This window comes from Arvicola amphibius, chromosome 2, assembly GCF_903992535.2.
Source record: "Arvicola amphibius chromosome 2, mArvAmp1.2, whole genome shotgun sequence".
In the NCBI taxonomy this organism is placed as follows: Eukaryota; Metazoa; Chordata; class Mammalia; order Rodentia; family Cricetidae; genus Arvicola; species Arvicola amphibius.
The window spans coordinates 137,965,355-137,978,390 of NC_052048.2; the positions used below are offsets into that span (position 1 = coordinate 137,965,355).

Sequence of the window (13,036 nt, forward strand, 5' to 3'; positions counted from 1 at the left end):
CAAACAAGGCTCTAGGAGTGCAAACCCAAGATAGCCTAAGTGGGTGGGTAGGTCGCTCCATCCTGCATTTAGCTCAGCAAGTTGTTTCGGGCAGAAGAACTCAATTACTGTGTCCTCTTGACTGAAGTTGCTTTGTCCAGGTGTAGAATTTCCAGTCAGATATAAATAAGCCATGGTTATGTGATAATTAAAAGGTTTCAAGGCTTTGAGCCACTTCCAGAAAAAGGTATTTAAAAAAGTAAAGGAGTTGGCGAAAAAATGCAGGCTTACGGGCCCACGGAGTGGCTTTTCCGAGGGACAGGGACTATATTCAACCAGCCCTGCAATGGCTTTCAGATGAGTAAGTTGGAAGGCTTTCTGGCTGGCCAAAGTGCTGGTCTTACTTTTCAGTATCTCAACCAGCTCTTAAATATTCCAAATGCGACAAAGTAAGGATGGTTTTAGCTTAGGCTATTCATGGACAGGAGGACCACGCATTAATCCGTGAATGAACACAACACAGCACAGCATAACTCAATGCAAAACAAAACTGTTCTCCAGCACTGAGGAAGTTCAAAAAGCAGAAGTAGGAGAGTCCTTGCTATCAAACCTGGCCAAGATGAGCTGAAAACCATACAGACAGTGTATCGAGGAGAACATGAATCTATGTAAAAAGGTTCTGGGTTACATAGTCCTAGTAAAACTTCTTTAAAGCTAAGATAAGCTAGACATATTTTTAACAAAGTAGGGATCAATGTATTACTACCTTTTAAGAATACTATTCTTAGCAAACAAACAAACCAACGAAAATAACAAATATTGTCACACTTTGGGAAGGTGAGCGCTCCCCTAGGGGAAACAGCTGACCTGATCCTCCTGAGGAAGGAGCAGCCCATCAGACTCCTTTGCTTATCTACACATGCTGGCAACTGTGCTGGCAGAGTGGCGAGCGACATCAGCCTCCCAGTGGAACTCGAGCGTGAACGACAACAGCGAAAGAAAGCATGGGACTGAATATGAAGGAGCACCTTACGACCACGGCTCTGTGCGGTGAAACTGAGTTCTGTCTGCCTTTCGGGTATTCTAGCTCATTAAGTTGCCTGGGACATTGTTTCTGTTTGGAAAAACGGTGACACCAGTCTTAAAAATTGTTTTTACTTGCATGGAGAAGTGGTCCATTTGGGTATGATCCTAACCCACGATGAAGCACTCCTTGTAGGAGTGCAGAGAATCCATGAGGCGCCTGCATTTTCCAAATGCCACCATTCATTGCTAGGCCCACTGAAACAGAACTCTGTACTAAAAGAACTCTTGGGGAACATGAGCCACCAAGGGTTGAACATGTTATGAATTCAACAACCATTAATGTTTTACCAGAAAAGGGCTAAAGGTGCCCGTTAATTTGGGCAGTAAAGCTGACTATTAATATACTGTTGAAATTGTACCATAAGGTAAAATAATATATAAATGAAAGTCGTATGGAAAGGGCTACAGAAGAAAGGTGGGGCTGCCACCATAGTGAGAATAAGGGGCACTTTCCTAGAGGGTCCTGGACGGTAACTCAGAGGAGGAGAATGGCTGGTTCTGTACAGGAAGGGCAGGGGACATTCTGGGCAGAAGGACTTCTAGAGACTTTGTAGGAACTAAAGAACTCAGTGTGATTGGAAACTCAAGGCTGATGTGGCTAGAACAGAGAGAAAGAGGAGAGGAATGGGAGATGAAGGAAGGGTAGAAAAGGGAAAGCCGCTGGGGTGGCAGTGGGGGAGAGTAAGGGACAGGACTCCGACTTTCTTAGTGATGCAGATTTGGAGTAGGCTCAACAAGGCATTCCTGCGTGAAGTGGAAAAGGGATTCTTTCAAAAGATCATGCTGGGCCTGTGTTGAGCGAGGGTGAGAAGGTGTCAATGCTGGGACAGGTTTGGAAGGGGCGGAGTAGTCTTGTTGAGGAACCATAAAGGCTAAAGCAGAAGGCAGGCAGGAAAGATGGTAAGGGCCTGTATATTTTGAAGATCAAATTTGTACAACCTCACAGCAGAATGTAGGTGGGTCTCTGAGGAAGAGAGAGGGTGGGGAGAGTTTTGAACGATCCCTTGTTTCCCCCTTAGGAACCAGGTGGAAGATAATACCATCTGATGAGGTGAGGAAGATCCGTTATTGGGGAGAAGTTCAGGGCTGGCTTTGGGCAGGCTGAAGACAATGCTGTCATGCCAAAGTGTTAGTTACATCAGGAAGTTGCACGAATTTGGTGGCTTAGAGGAGGAGTGGGGGTGACAGAGATGGATGTGGCCATCCCTGAAAAAAATAGTAGATGGTGTTTTAATTGGACAAATGGATTAAAAAGTATTAAGGATAGGAAGGAGAAAGCAAGTAGGGAGAGGTCGTGTCTGGTCCTCTATTCTCCACTACTTAAAGAAGACCAAGAGAGCAAAGCATTTCCTAAGCCAACAGGTGAAGACTGCTTTAGGGAAGGGGTAGGCCACCATGTTGGATGTTGATAAAACAGACTATTAGGGATGTACTTAGATATTGATTTGGGTACTGGAGAGTCACTGGAAACCTTGTCAGAAACAGTCTCTTTGGAGACTGAACACAGACTTGAGGGTTCAACCTGAACTGAAGAGTTAAGTGGGGAATAATGAACTAGAGAAAAATGTAGGAAAATGCACGAAGGAGCTTGGCTAGCCAGCTTGGTAGTTCAGGGAAGCCAAGGAAAGGGGACTGAAAGTTTAAGGTCCATCTGGGCAACAGCAAGACTATCTCAAAAAACAAAACCAAACCCACTTCATTCAATTAGTTCTGTCCATATGTGCATGGGTATAGAGCCATCCATCATGGGATCATGGGAAATCTACCAGTGGCCATGCCCTCAAACAATGACCTTCTCCCTCTCGACAGTCACCAACTGCCAATAACTCCTCTGTAAGGGGTTTATATGGTCATATTTCATTTCATACACATATAAATGTCTCAAGAATAAAGAAAATTACAGTAAAAACAAAAGCATGGCAAGAACTAAACTATGAAAAGGAAAGGGGTCTCAGGATGAGGCTCAGCGACAGATGCTTGCTCTGCAAGCTCGGAGTCTTAGGTTTGGTCCCCAGTACTACAGGAGGAAGCTTGGCTATGATGCAGCTCAGGGAGAAAAGACGGTACACAGGCATTGTGGGCTCGAGAGACAGTGCTTTGAAAGACACCAGGGCACACTGAACTGTTAGTGGGACTGATACAGCAAGTCACTGTAGATGCAGAATAGGCAAATATACACAAAGACATGGTGATCCCGAGGAGCCGAGAAATGGTGAAGTACTGGAAATGGACGTATGCAATACTGAAAGAGAAGAATATTTAAGACTTTCCAGAATTAGTAAAAGGCACAAAAACATCATCTTAAGAAACATGAAATGAGTTTCAAACCAAGTACATAAAAGCGATCTGTCACCACACAGAAGGTGGTAACGCTGTTCAAACCTGAGCCCTGAAGACACGACACCTGCTTCGAAAAGGATAGCAATTAAGGTGAAGACAGGCGGCTTCTCCTCCTCCTCCCTCCTCCTCCCTCCTCCTCCTCCTCCTCCTCCTCCTCCTCCTCCTCCTCCTCCTCTTCTTCAGCAAAATGAGATTATACATCACAGAACAACTCCATCACATTGTGAGCCCAACTTTCATACCCACTTAATTAGAGAGAAGAGTAGTAAGATAATGATATTTTCTGATGGACAAGAAGCACTTTCGAGCCTCATTCAAAGAAACAAAGGCTATGCTTCCCTGAGTGGCAGAAATCAGAGAAAGGAATGCGACTCCAGAGGCAGTGGTAAGTGAGCTAAAGAAAACGAGCCAGTCCCTTGGATCTACCTGCAGACAACATCAGCACTAAAAGAGTTAATTTCAGGGATCCAGTCCCTCGGATCTATCTGCAGACAACATCAGCTCTAAAAGAGTTTCAGGGATTCGGGAGCAGGTCCGCAAATGAAAAGGATTGAATGAGGGCAAAAGTTGAGTCACTGCATTGTCTTTACATTTTGGAAGATGTAGGAAGAACTATTTATTAACTGAGGATGTTTTAAATAACCAGAGGCAAACTGGTTTTCTTTTTCTTTTTTTCTTTTTGAGCACATAGGAAAATAAGGCATAGATTCCATATATTAAGAAAATATCCACAGGGGAAAATGACACACAGATTTGATCAAGCCAAGAAAAAGTAAGAAAACCAGCGAGCACATGTAAAATATTTGTAATTCTCTAGTGACCTACTCGGAGGAAAAAGATTTGCAGATGGTATTTAACAAATATTTACAAGAAACACACTCAAAAAACAATGTCAAAGAAATATTGGAGCCAAAGAGATGTACCTCAAGAATGCGACTAGCCCAGTGAACCCAATAAGCCAGACATGCCTATTTGTGTATTTAGTCATAAAAGGGCCTAACATTGGTATGTTTTACTAGAAAGACGTAACTACTTTGAGCTTACATGTATCTGACAACACAGTTTCAAAAATCTAAAATAAACATGGAAAAATTGTAAGGAAAAGTTGACAATTCTACCATTATGAGTTCAACATTTATTTACTAAAACTAATAAATAGCTGTTGTTAATAGATGACAAAGGAAAGGAAATTTATACCCAACAATTCAAAGAATGTACTCCCCCTCCCCAAACACACAGAGCACTTACACAAGCTAACTGCTAACTATAATGTGAACCAGTCATAAAGACACAGCAGCGGCACTCCCAGTATACACTGTGTGCAGCAGACTTGGCACCCAGCAGTGACAAGCGTACCTCAGAAAGGTATGCTTCTCATTCAGTATGGAGGTGACGGAGAGATGAAAGGCACCCTACCCGAGTCACCTGTGACCTTTACATCACCTCATCATTTCTAGGCTTATTTAGTTTATATTCAGATGGCTGCTTGAGCCCGGCCCTATCCTTGCATGCATAGCTGAGAGACAGCAGAGAAACAAGCAAACCCTGCACCCAAGGGTCTCAACATCCAGAAGGATAAATAGATAAGAAAAGTGATTATGTGTCAGGTGATGTGACTGATACGTAAGACATTCTATAACGCAATAACAGAGAGAATAACTAGCTCTTTTAAGGAAAAAGAGTTAAGTGTACAGAGTTTAGACGGATAGAAGGGCACCAGACCGGGAACACGAGTAGGAGGGCTCACTCCAGTTGATGGGTGAGCGCTTGACAACATTCCGAGATAAGACAGTGTAATGGAGGACCTAGGAAGGCGGGCTTGGGTGTTGAAACCCAGTCGTTTCTGATGAGGGACGTAAGCAGAGGGACAATACAAAGCTACCTGGAGCATATCTGGTGCATCACGGGCGCCAAAGTCAAAGCGCCAGGTTTAGTAGTTAGGGAAGCAGTTTCGGTATTTACTGCACACAGATGGGGGACTAACTACTAAACACTTCCAGAAACAAGGGGCTGTCCATCACACAATTCTAAGCATCACTTCTGCCAGTCGTCTACGATGTCCTCCAGCACATCAAAACTGCATATACTGCTTATCAGTCCTGCCCTATTTAATCCATGTCCTTTCCCAACACGCAGCCCATGGGCAAACGACAAATGCAGGTAGACCCCACAAGGAACAAATGACTCTCCATGTCCCTAATGTAGTCCCACACTAGTAAAACAAAATACAAATCAGGGGGACTGTGAGTTAGACAAACATTATTTTAGGCCCCCTGCCTAGTTTCCTTTTGAGGATGAGACATTGTTTACTTTTGTGGCTGGTGTGTTATTCAATTTTCTACTGGAACCCGAGGGGAGAACAGACTCCAGGGAATGCTGAGGGTGTGTTCTGAGCCATGATCTTTGGGGTTGATGTCTGACATCTGCCATCTCAGTGAAAAACCTTATACCTTTAAACAAAACAAAACAAAAAACACTAATCCGCTCTTTCTATTCTCTGAAACTTACCGATTTTCAAAAATACCTTTTCTTCTGTTAAGAGAAAGAACATTTTGCAAACTCGAGGGCAGTAACTAAAATACCCCAGACAGGAAGAAATTCTCCAGACAGGAAGAGCGTTTTGTCCAAGACTATTATACTGGCATGGTCTGCCTGGAATTAAAAGGCCACAGCGAACAACAAGATGGCATTGCGAGAGATAAGGTAGATGGGCATGTAATAAAAACAAGAGGAAGAAGAGCTGTCAAGAGCGTCCCAGGCAGCCAGCAGGCATCCCCACTCAGCTCTCTGGAGGTGAACAGGATGTTATTGTCTCACATTTGCTGAATCTGGAAGGCCGGTCTCTCTCGTGGTTTCAGAGCAAATGTTTTGATGGGCCAGTGCAGACAGCACCGGAACACGCAATCAGCTCGCCCAGACTCCAGTTGTAAGCAAGCACGACTTAAGACGTGCTGTGGTGAGGAATTTTAATATTTTCTTATCCATTCATATCAGGGCTCCTCAATCTTATCCTTGTTAACATTTTTTGGGCTAGGAAATTCTTGGTTTTGGAGGGAGGTGGCTGTCTTGGGCACTACAAGGATTTTTATTTTCTTTCTTTTTCTGTCCTAGCATCCCTGGCTGTCTACATAGCAGAGACTTACAGAATTCCTGAAGGGATGGGACAGACGTTGACAAGTGCTTCCTGGTGGTGGTGGTGGGGCAATACAACCTTGACTGAGACTCACTGACACAGAACAAAACCACTTTTTTCATGGTTTATTTTTTTATATTTAAAAATTTCCATCTCCTCCCTTTCTCCTCCCCCTTCCCTCCCCTCCCCTCCACCCATACCCCCCTCCCTCCCTCTCCAGTCCAAGGAGCCATCAGGGTTCCCTACTCTATGTTAAGACCAAGGTCCTCCCAACTCCCCCCAGGTCCAGGAAGGTGATCGACCAAGCTGAGAAGGTTCCCACAGAGCCTGTTCATGCAGAAGAATCAAAGCCCAGCGCCACTGTCCTTGGCTTCTCAGTCAGCCCCCACTGTCAGCCACATTCAGAGAGTCCGGTTTGGTCGCATGTTCCATCAGTCCCATTCCAACTGGAGTTGGTGAAGGGTAGATACGGGAGCAGGGAAGCATATATATATTAATTAAGGGAGCCATCTGAGGGTTGTCAAGAGACTTGACTCTAGAGGGGTTCCTGGGTTTCCAGGGACATGCCCCCAGCTAATTCCTTGGGCAGCTGAGGAGAGGGAACCTGAAAAGGCCAGTTCCTATAGCCATACTGATGAATTTCTTGCATATCACCATAGAACCTCCACCTGGCGATAGATGAAGAAAATGACTGAGCCCTACATTGGAGCACCGGACTGAGCTCCCAAGGTCCTGATGAGGAGCAGAAGGAGGGAGAACATGAGAAAGAAAGTCAGGACCGTGAGGGAGTGCGTTCACCCACGGAGATGGTGGGACAGAACAAAACCATTTTACCCCAGCTTATCAGCCCTATTTTTCATAATAAAAACAGGAACTTGACTCTTTCGTTGTACTTGGAAAAGGACTACAGGGCTAAAGCCACTTTCTAGACTGTTTAGTGTGCATGAAAGAGTGGTTTAGAGTTGGCAAAAGACCCTTCCAAACTCAAGGGCCTGGGTTTTGGAGGCCCAGGGTTCACTGTGAGGGGAGGCAAATTGGCCTCAGTTGCCCAGAAGGCCAGTAGCGCAGTCAAGGCCTCCAGTTTCCACAGAGGATTGTTCCTCTACTTTACTGTTTCCCACAATCATGTGACAATGAACTCATGTGAGAAATTAAACTCTGGGCTTTCCCTTCCTGCAGGAGCAGGTGAAATTCTGACCCTGAAGTGAACCGTCTCAGATGTAAGGAGATAGCGACGTCACCTGTAACAGAGACACTTTCTGTTCCCTCAGCGAGGTTCACGGCTCAGACGCTGTGACAGGTTCTAATGGAGACACCAAGGATTCTGGAGTCATCTGTCAGTAGCTGCCTAGGCATTTAAGATGGGATTAAAGGTGTGGTCCCACGGTAAAGCCGGGGACAAGCTCAGAGACCTGGCCCTGTTGGCAGTGTTGAATCCAACAGACTATATGAGCTAAGCCTCAGCTTCATGCACGTCCCCAGGGGTGGGTCTGAGAGACTGAAGACTTGGGGTTCCTGGCCGAGGGAAGCCCTTAGGCCCTCCTTAGCAAAGGTTCCTCACCAGAGCTTATTTATGCCAGAGACACCAAGGCAGGGGCAGGGATGAAGGTGACATCCTAGCGGCTGGTTAAGATGCAAAAGCAGACAGCAGCAGCTGTGCATTTGGAGGCGGAAGGAACTGTGTCGTGGAAAAGAGGGGGCTGTGTTCCCAAACTACCACTGGCCACAAAGCCTTTCTCCAATCTTCTCCTTGAACTCAGATGCTCCTGTGCCAATTTCCACTCTTGTTTATGTCTACCTCCTCCTGAGGTCTAAGGCCACACCACCCTGAAAAGGCTGGATTCCAGCTCTTCTCAGAAGTTAAGCAAGCTCAGACCTGGTTATTGCTTGGGTAGGAAGAACCAGAGGCTCCCCCACTCACTCCCTGGAGCTGTGGACAGACAGCTGAAGAGCACTACTCTGGGGGTTGTCCTGGCCACGTCCTCCCTGGCTTCTCTGGATGCCATTGGTACACTTTGGTGTGATGGAAAACACATAACCAGCAGGGAGATGCTGGCACACACCTATGATCCCAGCACTTGGGAGGCAGGCAGGCAGGCAGGCAGGCAGGCAGGCAGAAGGATCTCTGTGAGTTCAAGGCCAACCTGGTCTACAGAGTGAATCTCAAGACAGCCAGGGCTACACAGTGAAACCCAGTCTCACAAAACAGACCAACAAATAACAAACAAACAAGATATAAAAAGCACATCTCTGGACATCGTCAAATGTCCCCTCTGTGGTGAAAAGTGTCCTGGCTGTGAAGCCCTTGGCAGAAGAATGCAGCCGTTTCTCCCTCAGCACTCTCTGGCACCTGGCACCCAAGCAGCCTGCGGTCTGCGTTGGTGGAGTAAAAGCATAAATGGCTGGGGAGCTCTCTTTCCTGGAAAGTTTCAGAAGGCGTCCTCTTAGTATGAATTGTGACCACTGGTACCCACTCTCTTGTCCCATATAAAACACAAAAGGCTCATTTCTCTGGGTGGAATGTGCCAGAATCGGGCATTTAGTCATTCAGAATAGTCCTTTTGAATTTTGTGTTATTTAAAGCCAGACAGAGTCCATAAAAAATTAAGAACAGTTAAGCACTTGATAGGGGTCGGACGATGTAGCCGGTAACTGACACTGTGAAGCTGTGTGGCTGAGCCACGTCCTGGTGTGGTCGAACGTGGGCACCCTGCTGCGGGCCGCGTCAGATCCCAGTCTCGATCCTGGGCTCTGCTGGTCTGCGAGGGATTCGCAGTGCCAGTGACGAAGACACCCTGACACACACACAAAGGTTAGCTGGGTGGGAGACATGCTCTGAGTCCACCGTGGCACGAAGGTCGAACATCTGACCACACAAGGCCTTTCTCTACAAACTGCTTTCACACTTGGTTGAAATTCCTGCTGTCGGCACCGTTCCTTTAGCCAGTGCTTCTCAACCTTCCCAAATGCTGCGGCCCTTTAATACATTTCCTCATGCTACGGTGACCCCAACCGTAAGATTATTTTCATTGCTACTTCATAACTGTAATTGTGATACTGTTGTGATGTAACTATCTGTGGTTTGGGATGGACTTAGGCGACCCCTGTGAAAGGGGTCGTGACCCACAGGTTGAGACCTACTGCTTTAAGTAAAGCTGGCATGCAACTAGGTTCCAAAGGATCTGTTTAAACCAGGACAGCTGGATTAATTAAGTCATTACTGTCACAAACAAGCTCTTTTTATGGCAAACACATACTGTGACAGTTTGGATTTTAAATGTTCCTCCGCCGGAAACTCGTATGTTGAAGGCTCGGTTCTCAGCTATGGTGCTATTGGGAGGTGGTAGCGACTTTAGGAGGCAGAAGCTTTCCTTGTCGGAGGAAGTTAGAGCATTGGAGAGTGTGTCCTTGGGGAGACACTGGAACCCAGCACTCTTCTGCTTCTCTGTTTGCTTCCTGGCTGCTGTGAGGTGAGCAGCTTTGCTCTAACATGCATTTGCCACATGCCAGAAATGACAGAGGCCAGAGACCATGTACTGATCTAAATCCATGAGCCAAAAAATAATAATCTTTCCTCTTTAAGTGGGTTTACCTCAGGCATTTTGTCATAGCGGTGAAAGGCGTACCAACAGAGGTCCTCACTGTGGAGCACTAGTTAAAAGTCTTGGTTAAGCACCCAGATCTATTTTGGGGCCTCTGCATAACTTCCCATGTAGGTTTATCAGAAACCAGATGATTTTTTCAAAGTATATCCCAGCAGCAGAAACAACAACAACAACAACAAAAAAACCCTGGAAGAATGGAGTGGGGGAGGAGCCCAGGTCTACTGAATAGTGACGGCACTTTTCAGTAGAGGAATCAGTGGGAAATCGGAAGACAGGAGCGACGAGGCAAGAGAAACAAGAGCATCTGAGGTGTGCTAGAGACGAGCACATTCCTCTTCAGCTTTGCTAAGGGGCTGTGAAATGGCACAGTGGTCATAGGCCATCCTGGCTAAGGGCTCTCCTGTCTTGTCTGACTACTTTTTAAACAGTACCTCACAGTTTTGTTTTGCATCAGGCCACACCTATTATGCAGCCAGAGCAGCCTAATCATACCTCTTACCTAATAGCCATGCCAGATCCTTAACAGTAACATCTACATTCTCTATATGAACAAACCACAGCAAATCGACACTTCTGATGCCATACTCCAAGTACAAGGGCATCCTGCTGCTTTAAGATTTCTGTGTCTTTACTGTACCTTTTATTCCTGAAGAAATGTTTAATTAAGAGACCAGGAAATTTCTTCACTTTTCTGTCAGACCAATAAAGCACCAACAGAAAAAAAAAATAAATCAATGAAAACCTTAAAGATGTTGTAACCATGGATCTTAGCAGTGGTACCCACACTAAGGGATGACACTTAGTAGACATTAGTTGCTGTCTGAAGATGTCATCTTGTGGCCTGAAAGCCTCTAATAAAATGGCTTGAACTTGTGTGTGAAAGATGAAGATGTACCCTCAAAGATGAGAAAGAGATCCTTCCCCCTCAAGTCTCCTAAAAATACCAATGTAGTTCTTGGAATGGGCTGTACTGTGTCTTGAAGTATGATCGAGTCCAACCCTCGGTCACTGACCATGTAGCCTTTAGAAAATAAAGTCTTGGAAGATATAATTAGAAAGAGGTTTGCTGGACTAGCATGGCCCTACACCCAGTGACTGGTGACCTTAAAGAAAACCTACAAGGACACAGAAGGTAATGATATGAAGATAGAGGCATAAATGTGAGCCAAGGGAAACCCAAGGACTGCCAGTCATATGGATAGGTAGCTGAGGGCTTGGGGCATCTCCAGAAGGAGCCAATGCTCACAGCTTGGCTATAGACTCTGACATCTAAAACTAAGAAAATAAATTTTTGTTGTTTTAAGTTACCAAATTTGTGGTTATTTGTTATGTCAGAGGCAGGAACTTGCTAAGTCCTCATAGATATGATAAACTAATTGAAAACTGGGAAAAATACACATGGAATCCAGGTCTAAAAATTTTAACCCTTCATCTACTTTTTAAACTAATGAGGGGCATTCAGGTACATGGTAGACCACATTGAAAGAAACAACAACATCAGACTTCATTTCATTTTCTGTTATACATATTCTGTTATACAAGAGAGGAAGAAAAAATGGTGGAAAGATAGATCAGCCTGTAGAAGTGAGGGCATTAAATATAAATATAGAGATAGAGATAGATAGATAGATAGATAGATAGATAGATAGATAGATAGATAGATATCACAGAGAAAACCAAACATGAAGACAGAGGGGAGTACGAGGCACAAAAGGATGACGGATAAAGTGATAGTAAAAGTGTACATCAAATGACTTCTTACCCAGGGGACAAAGAAGTGACACACAATTCACATGTATCCGTTTTCCAAGTGTAATTATGCAAAGAAAGCCCTGAACATAGCAATAGCAGAAGAGCTACCTGCTGGTCGGCGTGTAAACATGAAACCCTGCAAGGGTCCCGTTTTACCAGCAAGGAAACTGAAGCTAAGAGAGCTAAGCTCGTTGCCAGAGTTCATGAGTAGTCATGGTGTTTGCCGTGTACTGATGGCACGGAAGGACACGGATGCAGGTTGCTGGGGCTTGGGGTTGGCTCACCTGGAGAGTTTTAGAAGTGAACCACAGATGCACTGAGAGTTTCCGCTGCTGGCCAAACAGTGGAAGCTCTTTCCTCTATTGATAATTTTTGTTTATATTGGAATCTTAATTTTGCCACTGTCTTAGAGTGGAGTAGGATCCAGAAGTCCTAGGAAACCCCAGCTTTGAATAACCACAACAGCAGCAGCCAACAGTTTGCAAAGTGCACGACTGTTGTATGAAGTGAGGCGTAACCCCAAAAGCTATTGTACTGAATTTTTTTATTTCTTGGCAGTGTTGTTTGAAAAGCAGGTACCAGGTATGCCCTGCTCTCTGGAGCGTCTGAGAAGAGCACTCTCCCAGAGTTGTGTATGTGGAGAGTTTCTCTTCATTCCCCATGAAGAAGTTCCTGAGTACAGCATGGAAGAGAGTTCTCTAACGCCCCTCCCCCAACCCCCAACAGACCTAACTGGGCAAGGAGGCTTGCTGTGGGTGAGGCAGAACTGGAAGATTCCGATCTCAGGTAAGAGTTCAGATGGGAGCAAAGTGAAAGCTATTTGCTGATCAGCACAAAAAAACCACGGCTATGCATTTTTGTTACACTAATGCCATGCTATGTACATAGCATCTTCCAATAACCAATCAGGAAAGTTCCAGAATACAACCCATTAGAAGTCAACATAAATAAAAAGCTGATGTAAAACGAAGGTATAAAACATAAATTATAAGTAGTTAGTGGTGCCCTTGGTAAAGGCCTGCTTTGTTTAGTAGTTAGTGACTTATTCCTAAAAACCCATGGCTATATTTACAGCAATGACATGTTTCTAGAATGTTTTCCCGAAAGATCATGCTAAGTTCGTGTCTGTAGTCAGCTGAGG

At 45.1% G+C, this 13,036-nt stretch overlaps 1 protein-coding gene across 2 annotated transcripts in view; it reads right to left on the bottom strand.

Moving 5' to 3' along the window:
• The window catches only part of Chn2 (chimerin 2), a 278,546-nt gene that overhangs the window by 13,897 nt on the left and 251,613 nt on the right, over positions 1-13,036 (bottom strand). The gene's annotated exons all lie outside the window — the stretch shown is intronic.